This window comes from Ambystoma mexicanum, chromosome 2q (assembly GCF_040938575.1).
Source record: "Ambystoma mexicanum isolate Mex_15411 chromosome 2q, UKY_AmexF1_1, whole genome shotgun sequence".
Lineage (NCBI taxonomy): Eukaryota > Metazoa > Chordata > Amphibia > Caudata > Ambystomatidae > Ambystoma > Ambystoma mexicanum.
Genome location: NC_090924.1, coordinates 1067592766 through 1067608309, shown reverse-complemented (window position 1 = coordinate 1067608309; position 15544 = coordinate 1067592766). Strand labels below are relative to the sequence as shown.

Sequence of the window (15544 nt, the reverse complement as noted above, 5' to 3'; positions counted from 1 at the left end):
AGGGGGGAGGAGACAGACAAGTTTGCTATCATACAGGTTCAGGGATAATTCTGATAGAGTAAATGCATGAAAGAAAGTAAGGGGATGAGGGGGGAGGAAAGCGCAGAGAGTAAGCAGTTAAAACGAGTCGAGAAGCAAGAGGGGAAAGTGAATACCATTGCAGAAGTCAGTAGTAACACATAATGTTGCAAGCCAGTATACAATATGAAGATGGGAACAGCATGATTCAGGGCCACCATGAGTACAAGATGCAAAGGAAGTCCAGCATGAGAGTTGAGAAAGGGGGACGCATTGTGAAACAATGAAGTCCATAAAAGTCAAGTACAGAATTGGCCACAAGACGGTGATGGTCAAACCAGAATGTAACAGGAGAGACTCCTGCAGAAGTAGTCTGGAGCGGGATGGACAGGGAGCAGGGTAGAAGAAACGAGCAAAACAGGCACACCTGTGTGTGAGAAGAGTGGGGGGCATAAGGGAACATCACGTGGGGATGGCCTGTGTGGACAGAGGGAGTAAACACATGTTGGAGCATGCTTACCTGCTGAAAGAAGAAATATATGACCTAAATTAAGAAATAAGTCAGCAAAGGGGGTACTGGGCTGCAGGAAGGAAGGGTATCATGTGAGGCTCCTGGGGTTCTACGGTATTTTGCCATGGGAATTTTCATCGCGGGACTTTTCATCGCCGTTTTTTTATCAAAAAAGACGCATCATTTTTTTTTTTTGGGGGGGTTACCCCCCCACAAACCGCCCTTTTTAAAAAAAAAATTATTCCATTTCACCCACAGATATTTATTTAATTTTTAACCCCCCCCCCCCAAAAAAAAAAAAAAACATGCAGCAAAAGAACTGTATACCGCTCCTGGAGATGTTAATGTTAATGCCAAAGGACATTTGTACCGCGCACTATCACCACCGGAGTGGTCCCCTGGCGCTCCGGCGGCTCTGAAAAAGGAGGGGAGGTTGAGTTAGTGGGAGGAACAGGATAAGTGCAAGAGAGCAGTGATGTGCTGTTGGCGGCCTCAGCCCAGTGGGTCCGTTGCCTGGGCCTGGGGTGTTTGCGGCCGGTAGTCATTGTGTACTGTTGTGCGAGTCTATGTGCCTTTTGTTTTGTTGTTGCAATGTAGTGAAGTTTGTGCGGTTTGTTGTGCTGTAGGTTTGGTTGTGTTTGGTTTGGAGTTTGAGAGTTGTAGGCAGAGGGGAAATTGTTAGTGCAGTTGGTTAGTTAGCATCTCGATCCTGAATTGAAGCGCCAGGTTTGCGAAGTCGCCCCTGATTCTGCTCTGTCCTGATCTGGGTCCATCTGACATTTCGAGGTTCCTTACTTCTCTGGCCCCCACCTCTATCCCCCACCTCTATCCCTCTCCTCCCTTCATACTCCTGTGGCCAGTGCACCTGTCGATGTCCAGAAGTCAGGCAGTGTGGTGAATTGCCAATATCTTGACAATTCCACAACACTGTGGTATCTGGTGGTAACTAAGGGGCGGGTGGAGATGTTAGGTGGGATTGGCTGGGGTAGTTTACTTGGTCTCCGTGCGTGTCGCCTGTGTTCCAGTCTATCCGGTGTCACCCGTCCCGGTGCCGTGGGAGCTTCCTTTTCATTTCTGGGGCTGTCTGTGTCCTTTTCAGTTTAGTCCTCCTTTTTCTCTTTTTTCAGTTTGAGTCTGAGCTGTTGAAGAGCCATGTTTTTAGTGATTTCCTAAATTTTAGGTGATCTTCGGTGTTTGTTATTTCTTTTGGGATGTTGTTCCAGGTTTTTGCAGCTAGGTGGTAGAAGGAGGTGCCTCCAAGTTTTTTCTTAAGGTATGGTTTGAGTTCCAGGCAGACGTTGTTGCTTGATCGGAGGGGTCTCGTTGGTTTGTAGATTGTTATTTTCTTTTGTAGGAATTCTGCTCCTTGTACACTGATTGCCCTGTGCGTTATGCACATTGTTTTGAAGGTGATGCAATGTTTTACTGGGAGCCAGTGTAGTGTTTTTAGGGCAGGAGTGATGTAGTCTTTTCTGGATAGTTTGAGGAGTAGTCTTGCTGCTGCATTTTGGATCCGTTGCAGTTTCTTCAGGAGTTATTCTTGTATTCCGAGGTAGAGTCTGTTAGCATAGTTGATTCTTGACATGATTAGGGCAACGATAGTGAGTGTTTTGTGCGTGAAGGAGAGGAAAGGTAGAATTCTTCTTGCCGTGTGGAGGAGGAAGAAACATTTCTTCACTGTTGCATTTATTTGTGGTTCTAAGTTTAGGGTGCTGTCCATTAGGACTCCCAGATTTTTTACTACCTTCGATGGTGTTGGTGCGTTTCCCATTTCCGTAGGCCATGGAATGGTGGTTTTGTTCTCTTTGTCTTTGGATACGATCATGATTTCTGTCTTTCCTGGGTTGATTTTCAGGTTGTTGGCATTCATCCAGTTGAAGATTTCTTTTAGACAATCGATTAGGGTTGAATGATTAGCATCGGTATCTTCGATTTTGTAGATGATTTGAGTATCATCTGCGTAGTTGTAACATGTAATGTTGTATTTTTTGAAGATGTTGATGACCGGAGTCTGGTAAATGTTGAAATATAGTGGAGATAGTGAGGATCCTTGTGGCACTCCACAGTCGTTAACTTGTGGAGTGGATTTGAATGGTTTAATCCATACGGTTTCTGTTCTGTCTGCTAGGAATGATTTGGTCCAGAGTAATGCTGTGCCTGTTATGCCTATGTCTTCTAGTCTTTTGGTCAGGGTTATGGCAGAGGTGGATGCAAAAGGGGGAAAAGCAATGCAGTAACCAATGTGGGCATTTCAGGAGGATGATGATAAAGGGTGCAAGAGGAGAAGCAGACGATGTCCAAAAAGGATGTCTGCTAAAGAGGAATCTAGGGCAGTTGCTGGGAGTGGTGAGGGGTGAAAGTGTGGGAACCACAACAAGGAGTGCTTTAGGAGAGGGGAATGTGTGCTCCTGCGTAGTAGCGTGGGATGCCTTTCATCAAGCAGTTCCAGTTACAGGTGGCCACACCCTTTTAGCACACCCCTGAACCTCTATACATGTAATTGAACCACAATAAATGTGTATACACATTTGTATATACATTTGATAAGAATACCAATGAGGTGGAAATGAAATATACATTTGATACAGATTGACCTGAACCCCTATACATTTCATTGAACCCCAACAATCTTGATGACCTCAATACATCTAGATATATAAAAGTAAAAAATAATTTGTTTAGCAAAACATTGGTGTATGGGAGACAAAGGTGTATGAGAGGCGAAAGGCATATGGAAGATGAAGACTAGGCAAGAGTGAAGGCAGGTCACCAATCATGCTGCTTCACAATTCCCAACTCGCCTAGGCTGTGTAATGGCACATGTGTGTTAACAAATTGATGCCCAACTAATTTGAATTAACAGCATTGACCAGGAAGGGAAAGGTAGAAGATCTATCCATCCCCCACATTCCACTCATTCCAACATACATGCCCGACAGTTACCAGTCAGGCTGGCATTCGGTATCATGATCAAAAAGGCACAGGGCCAGTCAATCAAGTGCACTTTTATAAACTTGGAAACTCCATGTTTCTACCACAGGTAGTTATATGTTGTGTGTTCTAGAGTGGGTTCCCCAAATCAGTTGTATATGTTTGCTCCAAGTGGAGAAAAAAAAATGTTGTTTAACAACAAGCCATACAATGAACATGCACTTTGGTAATATTAAACACTAGGTCCATAGTTGTTGACACCGTCGGCATCGTCACCCATCATGCTGCTCAGTTTTCTCCATGTTGTTCTCATGTACAGTTATACATTTCAAAATGAGTTTTTAAGAAGAACAAAACATTGGGCCTCATTAGGACCCAGGCGGATTTCGCGGTGCTAAATGCACCGCGAAGCACGGCGGAAAGCCGTCGATAGCGCCATGGGGGTTGGCGGATTTACCGCCCCATTCTGACCTCGGCGGAGCGGTAAATCCCCAATCCCCATTCTGCCCTTCCCCATTCCCATTTTTGCCCCATAGGGCATAATGGGAGTGGGGAAGGAGTTAATTACGCCACCGTAAAATACGGTGGCGTAATTAACAACGAGGTCCCGTAGCGCCATGGTTTTCTCCGCCTGGTAAAACCAGGCGGAGAAAACCTCCATGGCGCTAAGGGAACTCGTAGTACGGCGGACGGGTCCGCCGCGATTAGCGCTGGCGGAAACCCACTCCGCCTGGGTCCTAATGAGGCCCAATGTGTTGTGTGGTCTTTATAAGGAAACATTTTTAAAATATAAAATAATAGAAAAAGTTTGTGAATTTTTCTTTTCACCCGTCTTATGGAGCCTTTCCAAAAAGTGTAAAGCTGCCTTAAGGTATTTCTAACAAATAATACCAATGAGAAAATTAAATCCCGGGCAACACCAGGAATATAATATAAGCTAGTTTTCTATACATTTCATATGCATTTTATATAAATGTATAAGAATTCCAATGAATGTGATAGGGAAGTATCTGAGCCCCTATACAAGTAATTGAACCCCAAGAAATGTGATGACTTCCACTTTCTTCATATAAATTTGATATATTTATATATATATATTTGATGAGCACCACAATGGGCTTGACCTAAAAATACAACTTTGATAGCACCCCTAAAGTTTGAATGGGTCTGCACACTAAATAGGCATTTGTCTATGGGTGGCCCTAAGGCACTGACCTTCCTATCGGTGTTGTCTCACAATACGGATATATAGCTGTTATTATATGCCTCAAAAACCTGCACGCTCTTCTCTGAGCTATCCAGTGTGGTGTCAAGGAAACTAATTATGAACAGCTACAGTTACGACGAGGAGAAGACAGCCTCCAGCAGCCTCAGTGACCCTGAGGATAATGATTTACCTTATTTCTGTCACGCACTCACACCTACACATCAGGGTTTCCAGGGTTCCCAGTACCCCCTCCATTGCTCCTGATTCCCCCAGTCCTCATGCCCAGTTTCGGGACTCGCATGTGTCCTCCCCGATTTCCTGTGTGCCAATACGTGAGCTTCAACCTACAGTCCGCTCGCGGAGACGCCCACTTCAGTGGCGAGTTCCGTGTCGGTTACGGGACCGGCTTCGTGCTTCGCTTCCGCATGCCACGACCAACGCTCATCACCCACATGATGTGGCCACGATCCACGGGATCAGAGGACGTGCATACGTGGTGTAATTGCGGATCACGTGTCCGGAAGGACAAGCTCAGGTGATGCGCGTATGTGTCACGTGTCCTGGAAGTGAAGGAAGCGCCAGTATTTAAACAGCTGCATCGGAACACCCGATGCTTCATAGCTGTTTCATTTGGACACTGTTCGGCGCTAAGGATATTGACTTTTGGATTACCTGGAAACCGACCTCGGATTGAATTAAGGATTTGCTCTCGGACCTCCCTGGCTTTGTCTTCTGGTTTTCTTTGATTTTCTCATTACGGATAACGGACTGTTTCTTGGACTCCTGCTTGCTCAATCCTTTTGCACTACGTTCTCTGGTTTTCTTGCCCGGACTCTGATATCAGGTGGGCCCGCTACAAGAAACAACACCTGACCTATTGGCACACGTCCCCTGCTGAGAGGACGATTGGTGGGTCCCGGAATCCCTACTATAGGTACAGAAGAGCCATCACTGCCCCTGTTGGTAAGATCGTTCCATTTGTTATTGTCTGGTTAGTGATTGCTGCTTGGGCTTTATAACTTAACCGGTGCTTTCTTTGCAGTGGTCCAGGGTTCCCAGAGGTCTGCAGTACCGGAAGATCATCTCCCACCTGTGGCCTCAAAGGTTGTACAGCCAGTGCTCTACTGTGTTTGTTTGCCTATTGATGCAGTGAACGGCAGAGTGTGTATGAAGTAATTGAGCATAATTAAGAATTTGTAGCCTGAGTGATAACTGTACAACAGAAAAACAACGCAAGATATTAATGTAAATACAAATATGATGGTGTAAATCTGAATACAAATCTGATATTGTAAAGGTGAATACAAATCTGTTGTTTGTAAAATGTAGTTTTGTCTTTACGTCCACCAGCAATGGGGTGAACATGTCCTGCGTGAAGCTTTCCAAAATAAATTACGATGAAGGGGGTGCTGATAAGCATGGAGGTTTTGAGAGATTGTTTCGTAAACTGAGAACTGATGGTGAGAGTGTGTCAAGGAGTGGTGTCAAGACGTGGCAATCAGATCAGGAGTACTAACGTGCTAAACAAACCAGTCCAAAAACATTTTAAACAATGAATGACCATGGTATCTGATATCGAACAGCAATGGCAGTCTGATCTTATGGATATGAGCCAGTTCCAGGGAGACAATGATGGCTTTAGATATATTCTAGCCGTGATCAATGTCCTATCAAAATACACCTATGCAGAGGCTTTAAAAGACAAGATGGGAACCAGTGTATTGGCATCATTTAAATGCATTTTTAACAGACAGACACTGGTAAAGAGTTTCTAAATAAACCTCTCCAGATTCTTATAAAACAACAGGGGGTGTACCATTTCATAGCACATTCCGAAGTTAAAGCATCAATTGTGGAACATTTTATATGAATGTCTAAAACACAGATCTGGCATTTTTCACAGCTAAAAACACCCATAGATATGTGTACATGTTACCCACATTTATAAATGTGTACATCCACATACATCATAGTAGTTATCAAAACTACCCATGTAGCTGTAACACCCCAGAATTTGCTGGTGGTCTCGAAAAACCTTTATGCTAAAAATACTTTTTGGAAATGAATTAAGAACTCCCCTTAAAAAGGTTGATTGTTTGCAGATCTCAAAACTCAAGGTCGTCTTTACAAAGGGGTATTAGCAGAACTACACCAATGCAGTCTTTTTCATAGATGGAGTGGCTCTCTGTGATGGTCTTTACATATACAGAATGAGCAATTACTGAGTTTATAGAATAGAAAATAACATAACTAGTAAAGGACGAGAGTCTAGGAAACAATGGGGTCATTACATGTGCCCAGTCCAGAAAAAAATGGCAGTGAACTTGCCAGTAATTCCAGCACCGTCATTTTTACAAGACCAGGAATACACAAGTTTGCCGGTGGAGTCCACGGATCTATCTCCAGGCCTGACCTGCTGGTAGATCAAAGCCTCCACCGGCAGAAAAATGACACAATTAATTAATTAATTGCAGCAATACCCTACATGAAGTCCTATTGGGCTCCATGGAATGGGGAGATACCGGCATTCCCTCCACCCGTAATATCACAGTAATAATAGGATATCAGGCGGCGGGAATGCTAATTCCGGTTTTATGGCATCCCGCAGGAATTACCGGCGGGATACCACCAATCTCGGAATGAGGCGCAATATCTAGTGAAGAGGCTCCATTGGTCTGTGAAATTCAACAGTGGGTGATAACAGCTCTCATTAGAGGCCACAGGTTTATAGGGGGAAAGTTAAAGAGCCTATACCTTTTTTACATTATGCCTCCCAGAAATGCCTCTGCAGATAAATTCCCAGAGAACAAAATATCCAACTTCAAGGACAAACCCATACATTAGAAGGACAGTGGACTGAAGCACTCACAGAAGTTCAATACATCTGTTTATGGGATTACATTAGGCAGTGGGGACGCTATGTTTATCATAAAATGAACAAACCCAGCAAGGCTTTCACCAGGACAGCTCACAGGGGGTACTACCCAAATATGCAGGATCTTTTCAGAGTCATGAGAAAACGTATATCAACCATACCAGAGGATGGGGACACAGTAATACATCTAGCTTCGCACCAGACACACGTGTTTCTTCAAGGGCCAGACCTGTCTGTCAGGTTTTCAACTACGGGGAGACGATCTGCGTCATCACAAGTGTGGCAGAATCTCTGCACAATTTCCAACACCAACAGAATTATTGCTACCGCCGGGTCATGCAGCGGTTTTAGCACTGACTCAGAACCTGGCGTGAATGTGTGCCCCACTCCGGCGGTAACGCTAATATCGCCTATTTCCGTGAGAGAGAACTACTGGTCCTCACTGATAAGGTAGTGGCCCACTGTGATGAGCTCTATAGCAGCAGGCAGAGACAGACAATTGGCCAGTGCAAGACTGCCATCAGCCAGAAGGTGACTGCGGGGGGCTGCATCCCACGTAATGCTGAGGACTGCAGAAGAGGTGGAACAACCTCAGGGTCATGGAGTGGGGACTCCTGTCCTAACACTGCCAGGAGTCTCTGGCAACTGAAGTTGGAACAGTCGAGCCACTAGTCCTGACAGCCCGGGAGGAAAAAAAGCAGCACCATCCTCGATATGGAGGGCATCAAGGAAGTCAGAGGGCAGAGGTGGGTGCCAGCAGCCAGTACCCCCCACCACACAGCAAATGACTGTGCATTAATGTCGGCCTAGCACAAGACGCCATAGTGGATAGGGACACATGCCAGCAGACCCAACAGCTGGGCCCGCCAATCAGGGTCAAGTGACAGGGAGACACACCAGACACCCTGTACAGCAGCCAGGGGGCAGGGCACCCCTGAGCGTTACTGCAGTGTGAAGGTGTGGCAAGTGACCAATCCAAGAGCAATGCACATCACACCCCTGCTGGTGCACACAAAGTGCCAGCAGGATTGCGGTGTGTGAGTGACCACGACACCATGCAGCAGTCACGCAAACATGTCGTGGGCCCAGTCGGCCTACCCCATGTTGGCATGGCAGACGAGCCCCATAGAAGTACATGCCCCCCTACACCGACATGGGTGCAGCAAGCCAAACACAGAACACCACAGGGCAACATTGCTGGCTGCACAGCAGTGCCTCATGAAGCCATGGCAGTGCCATAGACAAAGCCATCGCACCCACTCCCACAAGGTGTTACCCAGGGAGGGGCTGCGGGTGCATGAAGGACCAGAAGCATACATGCAATACATCATGCTGCCCCATCATGTATATCCTGCCTTACTCAAACCCAGGCCAGAGGCCACCTGGCCATGTGTCATACACACATGACTGCAACCATTCCCACAATGCCATGCCCACATGCAAATTCCCCTGACAACCATGCCCATCTGCTCAAATGTGTGGGTGCCACTCTGTACCATAGCAAATGGCATATTGCATGCCAACACACATGAAAGAACCATACCTGACAACATTTTATATGTTCCCTACATGCACTCACGCATCCCCAGAAGCATCTGAGGAGGCTGAGGGGACAGGCCCATTGGAGAAGTGCCACCTTCAGGCTCTCAAGGTCAGTCATCACCACCCCACAACGGCACACACAAGCCATGCCAAAATGCAAGGATGGCCATGCAATTCCTGGCCCCAGCAAGACCAAACCTGTAGGTGGTGGAGCAGGCCCTGCACCAACACCAACACCACAAGCCACCAGGAGCACCTCCAGACCCACTGAACCCAATCCCACAGCTGCAGTGCTAGACGCTAAGGCCACACCTGCTAGAATCACCAGAGTGCCCAGACACCTCAGCCAGATGTGGATACTCCATCATATGACTCACTGGCCTACAGCCCTAAGCCTCTGCACAGATCCCCTCCAATTCTCCACACACCATCAAGCCAATTCATCCTACAGAGCCTGGATGAAACGGAGAGGCAGCAAAGGGGGAAGGAGGCCATTGACCACACCCTTTCAGAACACCTCCAGACAATCCACACTTGCCTGCAAGGGGCCACCCGCAAGATTGTGCGAGGAATGAACAGGAACCAGGCAGAGGCATCTGCCAGTACTACCGCCCTGACTGCATATGGGCAGCGAGTTAGGGAGATGACAAAAGGGATCTCGGCCTTTGCGGAGGCTATTTGCAAAGCACCAAACTCACCCTGCAGCATATCTGTGGACCATGGTCAATACCTTCCATTTCGCCCACCCCCAATGAAAAGTCCCAGCCCAGCACACCCAGGTTAGAGTGCAAATTGGGGCCCAAATCACTGGGGAAGAAGCCACAGAAGTGATATTGACTTACCTTTTGCTCACAGTGGGTGTGCTGGGGTGTTGATGAGGGAGGGAAGTTAGCACTAGCGCAAAGAATCAAAGGTAAGGTTTCAAGCATGGTTGTGACAATATTACAAGTTCTTAAGGTAAGGATAGGATGGTTTAGAGATTGGGATGGAACAAAACACTGAAAGGTATGCTATGATTTTCTATGCTTCCTATTAATACTTACAGTCCTCTTTAATTTAGGATTTTGGACCGTCAAGGGTTCTGGTCATCACACGGATCGGGTCTAACCAAGTACAGCACGGCACCTCTGGCGGGATAGGGTCAGCTGGGGGGTTCTGGTCACCAGGCTGAACTTCTGGTTTACTGGAGACTGGAGATCAGTGGGTTGGCGAGTTTGCAGCAGGCATGCATTTAGTAGTATCAAGCCAGCTGGATCAGAATGCTTCCCATAGGTTTTTGGGATTTTTAGAGTTTGAGGCCTGGCTGAAAAAGGAGTTCAGCAATGCTGAGGCCTTGGCTTTGTAGAGAAAATCAGGAATCAGAAACAAGGATGGAGAAATCAGGAACAGGGTGCCACACAGATAATCAGGAAGAAGTCAGGAATCAGTGTTGTGTGCTGTGAGGTTCCCTTATTTATCATGCCAAATGACATCACTAAAGTATATGGCAGGGGCAGGCTTAATGTCCACACCCCTAATGCTAGGATTGGGCAGGAGCACAGTTTCTGCCTTGCTCTCCGCTGATTGGATGACAGAAACTGATGTAATGTTTATGGGATGATTCTCACAATGACTAGAACCTCCCCTAGCCACTCGAACCAAAATCTAACGTTCCCACAAATACATATTTATATAGTTTTAATCTCTAAGAATATCAGGTGCACAGGTTACATATTTTGTGGGTCACATTTCAATCCAAATTCCAAGTCTTTGGGACCTGGTTTTGACTTTCTGCTACATTTTGGCAATTTTAACCATGAAAGATTTGGCTGAACATTTCCCAATTTTGTACATAGATGTGCATTTACCCCTAGATTATATGTGTATACAATGTTATATTCACTGCATTAATACTTTTCACGCAATTGGTAATTCTTTATAACTTCTGTTCCTTATGCAGTAGTAAGTCCTACCAAGTCTTCAAATGAATAGCATAAAATTAGATTTAGATATATGCATTTTTCACATTTTTTCTCATTCTTGCTGCCAAGTTAAATGTCATGAAAGTTCAGTTGTAAAATTGGCTTTTTAAACACCAAATGTCACTTGTCAGTTTTTTTTTCTTTTTCCCAAGTGTAAGCACATGTCAATCCCTTTGAAGTAGAATGAGGGGCCTCTCCCTTGTGAGTAAAGCTTCATGCACCTCCCACTGGAAGGATGAGTGTCTTAGCCTGCTATTGTCTTAGCCTGGGGCAAAGACGAATGTCTGATGCCGACTGGAAAGCCACATTGTCCTGGGTATTCAAGGCCTTTTCCTGTTACAGCAGTTTATGAGGTGTCACCCTTTCTCAGGGCTTGCACTGGCAGAGCAGGTTTTTTTTATATAGTTTACCAATTCAGACTGGGTTTAGCTCTGAGTTTCACCTTTACAATCTTTACTTTAAACATATGGAATTAAACAGTTTATAGGTGGATTTTTAACAGTAGCAAATTCTTTTACATTCTTAAATAATCAAGCCTTTACACAATAACATACTTTTTAAAATAGGCGATTTTGCTCTTCACTCAGGAAAAAGCACATTAAACTTGTTTCTTTAAATTCAGTTTTCATCTGCAGTAAATACACATTTTAGTCAGCTCTAGTCCTTCCCTTGAATGCTGGAATTGTTTGCAGCATGGATTAATATATCAAGCAGTTGTTTAGAGTCTTTCTCTGAACAGCTGATTCTTTAGATACTGTTGCAAAGAAATAGCTGTGTTTCCTGTGGAAAATGAAAAACAAAGTCCCTGGGTTGCTTTTTCAAAGATACTTTTGTAATGAGCTGTCATTCAAATGAGGCCCGGATCCTCTGAGACTCAAGACTGATCCTGGGCATTGCAAGGCTCTTTAATCACAGTGGTTCAGTAAAAATGATGGATTTAGCACCAAAACAGCACTTTTTAAGGTTGAAAATCTGATATTTTAAAGAGGCATTTTGGGTTTACAGAAAAGTATTGCTGCTTCTTTCCTTTGCTCCATGTAATGTAACGTGATGTAACCTAGCACAGCCGAGTGGTTCACACATCTAACTTGTAAAATAGCAAACGCTGATGGCACCAACTTTGCCGCTGTGGCTGTGATCACATACCCCATAGCCAGACTGTTCAACCAGGTGGTCACAACAATGGGCAATCAAATGATAACACAGACTAATAATATGTGTGCCTACAGGACCTATATAGGGAGCATCTTAAATGATGGCCTGATGCATTGCAAAATCATCTGTAGGCCGGTCACTTTCATCGAGAAACTACTGGACAGTTCGATATCACTGCTCTGGATGGTCACAACGCAGGGTTTGTTAAGAGAGCCTGCTGCACCACTTTCAATAGAACATTATAGATTATCTTTATTCAGACCTTTTCTTCCAGGATAATATTTTAATCAACAGTGTTGAACCTAAAGTGAAACTACCCTGAAACATGATTGCTTTCTCTCTCATCACAGGGGATAGCGATCTAGACAAGCTAGTCATCATACCAGCTAATTTGTTCATTAAACAAGTGAGAGTTCCCCGAACCTTTAGAGTAGCACATGCATAGGCTTTGTAAATATCTAACGTGAAGTATCCAGTTGAGAGGGTATTCCTACAGGTAGCTGGGGTATCAGTCAAGACAACCTGTTCCTGGGGCAACTCCCAAAAATAATCATCATGGGAATTGTTGAAACAGCATTGTTCATAGGCACATACGCTCAAACACTGTAATATGAACTATGCAGCATTGCATAACGATGGTGCTTTGATCCCAGCCAAAGCATACGCATCTAACTTTGGAATGTCAAGTGCAATCAGGGAGTACACAGGACTGGTGTCTATTATGGGGAAGCACATGCGTGGTGCAGCAGTTGCATTCCCCTGCAATGACTATGCCCACGGCTACAAGCTACTGGCCTTCAACCTAAGACACGACAGCACATCATCAGGCCATTTCAACCTATTGAGTGGGAACTTACAAGCTTGTATAGTGGGGCATTTTCAACAGCGTCCTGAAGTTCAAAGAGCAGCGAAACATACTGTTTGATATATAATGGATAGTCTACAGATAAATGTATTACTTAGTAACAATAGACACACTTGGAAAACATTTTACTGTGTGTATACCAACGATGCATGCCCCACCCAGATACACTGCAGTTGCACTCTTAGCCTGGTGGTGAACATTGATCCACAGGCGCGGGATGGAACACATTGGATAGCTCTTTGGCTGGAGGGAGATATGCTAACAGTATCTGACAGTATGGCACTCTTTCTGTAACACCCCATATATGCCAGTGTTTTAATGGATAACATGAAAAGCATTGCAAAGTATATACAATATACCATTGTACCGGTTCAAGACTCTAGAGCTGTTACATGCGGACAACACTTTCTCAAAGTCAAACGTCAGAATGGTGACCACTGTGGGCTGTTTTGACAATATACTCAATCAATCGCAAGCAAAACAATCAAATGGTGACAACATGCGTTAATAATAATAATAACAGATTACACAGAATGGATCTTGCAGAATGTTGTACCCTGTGTCAGAAATTCATATGTGTGTGTGTGTTCTATTTGATGTTATCTACAATTCAGAAAATAACTCAAGACCCACCTTTTCAAGGAATCTCTCTGCCTCAACACCTAGGCCATCACATCACCCTTTGAGCCACCTGACTCACTAGATGTTGCCTGTCCATCTCCACCCCACCACCCGTACAGCTTTACCACTCCTTGGTACCCCTCTGTATCCTACCCCTGCTGTATATCTGTTACGTTGTTACTTCTGAAAAGCACTCTGTTATGCATCTGTACTGTAGTATACCTCTGTAAATTGCACCATTATGTATCTGTATTGCTGAATACCTATGTAAAGCGCAACGTAGGGAAGGCGGCATTGCTAGAAGGCTGCTTTGGGTGCAGGGATATGGGTTGTTTGAAAGAAGGTCAAACAGAGTTGCAGCGGAATTGACTATGAACAATTCCGCTGAAAACTGCTTGACTTTGGTAAAACAACCCAGATCCCTCCCAATCATCTCTGATATATTGCCACCAAAATTGTAAACACAAGCCTGTGTACAAACTTTTCATCAGAATTAAATTCATATGGGATGTCATCAGTGATCAGTGTCCTGGTGTTAGTCATAGCAGTGCACGGTGGTGGCACACGTTATGGTTGCTTAGCTTACCATAACTGGTGAATTTCTGGGGGTTTTAGGTTTTACTTGTAACCATAAGGTCCCTCTAACAAATATTTTTCACTGAATATCATAGGTTTTTATACAATGTTCTTTCACTGAATTCAATAGTTTTTTTATTAATGCAACTTAACCATAACATCCCTTTAACAATGTTTTTTCGCTGAATATATATATATATATTCAGCGAAAAAACTTATATATATATATATATATATATATATTCAGCGAAAAAACTTTGTTAAAGGGATGTCATAATTAAGTTGCGCTAATAAAAAAACTATTGAATTCAGTAAAAGAACATTGTTAAAGGGAAACTTTACTGTATAGTTCTTAAAGCCTGATCATGCCCACCTATGCCACTGAGAATGTGTGCTCAGCGCACTACTCTAATTACTACTTCATTGTACTATGTAGCACATTGGAATTGCCATACTGTTTTCCCAAAACAAGTTTGCGTATACATTTCTAGTGTGTACCCATCCACTACGTATAGCTCGTGTGCATATTGCCTCTCTATGCTTGTGCCTGTGCACTGCCTCTGGTTGGCAACTGGTATGTCCCTATACTCACTCGGCACCGTGCCCACTAGTCTACCCACACACACCGTGCCTTTGGAATTGTGCATGCCGTGTATTGTCTCTCCTGCAATCTGATCATGTCATATAGCCCAGCTTAACCTCAACTCTATGCTTCATCTGACACCTGCTATTGCACACTTTTTCCTTGACGGACTAACTATGTGCATATTACATTTATGTACCTACGCCCTGAGCAATGATTATGTGTTTATTGATATTAAGTGTGGCCGTGCGCTGACTGGATGCACCCCCGCGCACTTGTGCCCAGCACACCATTTCTGTTTGTAATCTGCATGTGTGTCTTTAAATTACCCTTACTGTACTGATCCCTAATGTCTCCCTTGCGCCCTTGATCACGTGTGCTCTAAGTAATGTTTCTCACCTGATTGTCACGTAGCCTAGCTGAACTGCCCCATGGGTCTCATTCAACAAGTGCCTATCCCATATTGCTCGAGACACTTGACTCTGTTTAAGGTGCGCGCTTGACCCTATCCTTAGTACTCGCTGTAAAGGACCGGAGGGGGGTGTCTGTACTTCTGCCTGTACTATATGGTAGAGGATAGGCACAGAGGACCCCATCCAAGATTCTCTATTATGGTAGCAATGAACAAGCAATCAAGGCCTAGCTTCTCAGGAGGTGATGCGGGCTGGTTCTTAAGTACAGTGTAGTCCCCAAGCACCC

General features: G+C 44.6%; 1 protein-coding gene across 1 annotated transcript in view; it reads right to left on the bottom strand.

Annotated features, from left to right (window-relative positions):
• LOC138569945 (metalloreductase STEAP4-like) overlaps positions 1-15544 on the bottom strand; it is a 393415-nt gene that overhangs the window by 321554 nt on the left and 56317 nt on the right. The gene's annotated exons all lie outside the window — the stretch shown is intronic.